The sequence below is a fragment of the Triticum dicoccoides genome, chromosome 3A, assembly GCF_002162155.2.
Source record: "Triticum dicoccoides isolate Atlit2015 ecotype Zavitan chromosome 3A, WEW_v2.0, whole genome shotgun sequence".
Lineage (NCBI taxonomy): Eukaryota > Viridiplantae > Streptophyta > Magnoliopsida > Poales > Poaceae > Triticum > Triticum dicoccoides.
The window spans coordinates 80604763-80610134 of record NC_041384.1 but is presented as its reverse complement, the minus strand read 5'-3'; positions in this window follow the sequence as shown (position 1 = coordinate 80610134).

The window sequence follows — 5372 nt, the reverse complement described above, 5'->3', positions numbered from 1 at the left end:
GACGCAGAGACTGGACAGGAATTCCTCGAAAGACGTCGTAGGCAAGCCTTTGGTCATGATGTCAGCAAATTGTTGGGAGGTGGGAACGTGTAGAACACGAACATGGCCAAGAGCCACCTGATCCCGAACAAAATGGATATCAAGCTCAATGTGCTTGGTGCGACGATGATGAACCGGGTTGGCGGAGAGGTAGACGGCGAAGACGTTGTCGCAGTAGACGACAATGGCCTTCTCAACAGGACACGAGAGCTCGTGAAGAAGCTGACGAAGCCAGGAACACTCAGCAACAACGTCGGCCACAGCGCGGTACTCAGCCTCGGCGCTAGACCGCGAAACAGTGGGCTGCCGCTTGGACGACCACGACACCAGGGATGGCCCAAGGAAGATGCAGTAACCCGAAGTAGATCGACGGGTATCCGGGCAGCCAGCCCAGTCGGCGTCGGAGTAGGCGACCAGATCAGTGGCAGTAGAGGCGCGCAGAGTAAGACCAAGATCCATAGCACCGCGGATGTAGCGGAGAATCCGCTTAACGGCAGTCCAGTGAACGTCTCGAGGGGCATGCATATGGAGGCAGACCCGCTGAACCGCGTACTGAAGCTCTGGCCGAGTAAGAGTGAGGTACTGAAGAGCACCAACAATGGACCGATAGAAGCCAGCATCTGGAGCAGGAGTACCATCAGTAGCAGAGAGCTTGGCCTTCGTGTCGACAGGAGTGGCGGCCGGTTTGCAGTTAAGCATGCCAGCACGGTCGAGAAGCTCATGAGCGTACTTCCGTTGATGAAGAAAGAATCCATCAGAACGACGCACCACCTCAACACCGAGGAAGTAGTGCAGCGGACCCAAGTCCTTAATAGCAAACTCTGCACGGAGACGATCAGTAAGCCGGCGAAGGAGCTCAGAAGTGCATGCTGTCAGAATGATGTCGTCAACATAGAGCAGCAAATACGCCGTGTCTGTGCCCTGGTGATAAACAAACAGCGAAGCATCGGAGCGTGTAGAGCGGAAGCCAAGTTGGTGAAGGAACGCTGCGATGCGCTGGTACCAGGCACGAGGAGCCTGCTTAAGCCCATATAATGAGCGTGAGAGCAGACACACATGATCAGGACACGCCGGATCAACAAACCCCGTGGGCTGCTGGCAGAAGACCTGCTCCTCAAGATGACCGTGGAGGAAGGCGTTGGAGACGTCCATCTGATGAACCGGCCAGGCACGAGAGACTGCCAACTGTAAGACAGTGCGGATCGTCCCGGGCTTAACAACCGGAGCGAAAGTGTCGGTGAAGTCCACACCGGCGCGTTGCCGGAAACCACGAACAACCCAACGCGCCTTGTAACGATCAAGAGTGCCGTCGGGACGAAGCTTGTGTTTGAAGACCCACTTCCCGGTGATCACATTAGCATGCCGGGGACGGGGAACAAGCTGCCAAGTCCGGTTTCGCTGCAAAGCGTCAAACTCCTCCTGCATGGCGGCCATCCAAAGAGGGTCGCGGAGAGCGGCCCGAACCGAGGACGGCAGCGGGGAAGGAGCAGACGTCGAGGCGGTGCAGACGTAGTCATCCGCATAGCGGGAGCTCGGGCGAAAAACACCAGTGCGCGAGCGTGTGACGGGGCCGGCCGTCGGAGCAGCCACGGGTGGCGACGAGACCGTGGCATCCACGGGAGAGGCGGTGGCCGCCACAGCGTCGACGGGAGAGGCGGGCCGGGCGGAAGACTCGGCCGCGGCGTCGGGAGAATCGGGCGACACCGGGGCCACGATCGCACCAGCAGGCGACCGAGGCAGGGTCGGCGCGGGTGACCGAGATGGAGTCGGCACGGGCGACCGAGGCGAGGGCGACGCGCCAGGGGAGGCCGCGCCAGTGCGGGCCGGTCTAGCCAGCGGCCCATCATGCGGCCCAACATGCATGGCGGAGGACCGGGGCGACGTGGGCAACGTCGAGGCAGCTCCAGGCGACGAGGGCGCTGAGCCGGAGGAGGGGGCCGCAGAGGGCCCCGATCCAGAGGGGGGCGCCACGGGCGGGGTGGCCGGAGCACCCAGGGCCAGCAGCGGGTGATGGCGCGGAGGAGACCCCGCCGCGGGAGGGGGAGATGGCGCCACCTGTTCCTGTGCAAAGGGAAAAACAAGCTCATCAAAGTACACGTGCCGGGAGGTGATGACACGGTGAAACACGGGGTCATAGCAGCGATAACCCTTAGTGTTGGCCGGGTAACCAAGGAAGACACAAGGAACGAAACGAGGAGCGAGTTTACGAGGAGTGGTGGCGGTGGTGTTGGGGTAGCAACGGCAACCAAAAATTCGGAGACCATCGTAGGAGGGAGGAGTGCCATATAAGAGATGGTGATGCGCGTAGTTCCAGCGCGGACGGCATGGCCGAAGATTAAGGAGGAGGGTGGCGGTGGCGAGGGCATCTGGCCAAAACCGAGAAGGCATGTAGGCATGGAAAAGAATGGTACGCACACACTCATTGAGGGTGCGTAGGATGCGCTCGGCACGGCCATTCTGCTGGGAGGTGTATGGACACGTGAGACGAAACACAGTGCCATGGGAGGAAAGAAGATGGCGGATGGTGAGATTGTCGAATTCTTTCCCGTTATCGGTCTGAAGTGCGAGTATGGGTCGCCCAAACTGTATGGAGACATAAGCATAAAATGCAATGAGAGTGGCGGCAACATCGGATTTCCGACGAAGAGGAAATGTCCACACAAAGTGAGAGTAGTCATCCAGTATAACAAGATAATAAAGATAACCAGAATTACTAGGTACTGGAGATGTCCATACATCACTATGAATCAATTCAAATGGAAAAGATGCAACTGTGGAAGAGGAACTAAAAGGAAGGCGAGCATGTTTGCCTAACCGACAGGCTTCATAGGAGTGAGCAGCCGTTTTACTACATGAAAAAGAAAATCCTCTCATTATTTGATGAAGTGAAGAAGTGCTAGGATGCCCGAGACGAGCATGCCAAAGATCGACGCCGGCGGAAAAAGCTCGAGGACCACCCGGAGATGACAGCGACTGAACTGGGTAGAGGTCGTTGGGACCGTCACAGCGGTGAAGAATCATCCGGGTGCGAGCGTCCTTAACAGAAAAGCCAACTTCGTCAAATTCCACAGTTACAAAATTGTCACGAGAAAGATTACGAACGGAAACTAAGTTCTGAATAAGATGAGGAGAAACAATGACATTATTAAGAGAAAGAGGTCGAGAGTTAGAGGGAAAGGGTGCAGAACTGACATGAGAGATGGGAAGACCGACACCATTACCGATGATGATGCGGGAGGGAGTGGAAATGGGATGAACGGAAGAGAGGTTACCCGAATGAGCGGACATATGAGAGGTGGCACCGGAGTCCATAATCCAATCACCGCCACCACCAGTATAGGGCGGCGGCTGCTGCAGGGCCGCTAGAAGGGCCGGTTCGTAGTAGGGGGCGCCGTATGCGCCGGGGGCGGCGCCGTACGCGCCATAGGAGGGCGCAATAGGAGGGGCGCCGTGGGCGCCGATGTTGGGGAACGTAGCAGAATTTTAAAATTTTCTACGCATCACCAAGATCAATCTATGGAGTCATCTAGAAACGAGAGAGAGGAGTGCATCTACATACCCTTGTAGATTGCGAGCGGAAGCGTTCAAGAGAACAGGGTTGATGGAGTCGTACTCGTCGTGATCCAAATCACCGATGACCGAGCACCGAACGGACGGCACCTCCATGTTCAACACACGTACGGTTGGGGAAGACGTCTCCTCCTTCTTGATCCAGCAAGGGGGAAGAAGAGGTTGATGGAGATCCAGCAGCACGACGGCGTGGTGGTGGAAGCAGCGGGGATCTCGGTAGGGCTTCGCCAAGCTCAGCGAGAGGGAGAGGTGTTACGAGGGGAGAGGGAGGCGCCAGGGGCTAGGGTGCGGCTCCCATGCGCCTCCCCACTATATATAGGGGTGGAGGGGGCTGGTTTCTTGCCCTCCAAGTCCATTGAGGCGTTGGCAAAGGTGGGGGAAAGAAATCCCATCATTTCCCTTCCCCACCGATTGTTATCCCCCCTTTTTAGGGATCTTGATCTTATCCCTTCGGGATATGATCTTATTCCTTCTAAGGGGGGATCTTGGTGCGCCTTGACCAGGGGTGTGGGGCCTTGCCCCCACTACCCACATTCATGTGGGTCCCCCCATGTAGGTGGGCCCCACTACGGAACCTTCTAGAACCTTCCCAGTACAATACCGAAAAATCCCGAACATTTTCCGGTAGCCAAAATAGGACTTCCTATATATAAATCTTTACCTCCGGACCATTCCAGAACTCCTAGTGACGTGCGGGATCTCATCTGGGACTCTGAACAACTTTCGGGTTACCGCATACTAATATCTCTACAACCCTAGCGTCACCGAACCTTAAGTGTGTAGACCCTACGGGTTCGGGAGACATGCAGACATGACCGAGACAACTCTCCGGCCAATAACCAACAACGGGATCTGGATACCCATGTTGGCTCCCACATGTTCCACGATGATCTCATTGGATGAACCACGATGTCGAGGATTCAATCAATCCCGTATTCAATTCCCTTTGTCCAGTGGTATTGTACTTGCCCGAGATTCGATCGTCGGTATCCCGATACCTTGTTCAATCTCGTTACCGGCAAGTCTCTTTACTCGTTCCGTAACACATCATCCCGTGATCAACTCCTTGGTCACATTGTGCACATTATGATGATGTCCTACCGAGTGGGCCCAGAGATACCTCTCCATTTACACGGAGTGACAAATCCCAGTCTCGATTCGTGCCAACCCAACAGACACTTTTGGAGATACCTGTAGTGTACCTTTATAGCCACCCAGTTACGTTGTGACGTTTGGCACACCCAAAGCACTCCTACGGTATCCGGGAGTTGCACAATCTCATGGTCTAAGGAAATGATACTTGACATTAGAAAAGCTTTAGCAAACGAACTACAAGATCTTGTGCTAGGCTTAGGATTGGGTCTTGTCCATCACATAATTCTCCTAATGATGTGATCCCGTTATCAACGACATCCAATGTCCATGGTCAGGAAACCGTAACCATCTATTGATCAACGAGCTAGTCAACTAGAGGCTTACTAGGGACATGGTGTTGTCTATGTATCCACACATGTATTTGAGTTTCCTATCAATACAATTCTAGCATGGATAATAAACGATTATCATGAACAATGAAATATAATATAATAATAACTAATTTATTATTGCCTCTAGGGCATATTTCCAACAGTCTCCCACTTGCACTAGAGTCAATAATCTAGTTCACATCGCCATGTGATTAACACTCACAGGTCACATCGCCATGTGACCAACATCCAAAGAGTTTACTAGACTCAATAATCTAGTTCACATCGCTATGTGAT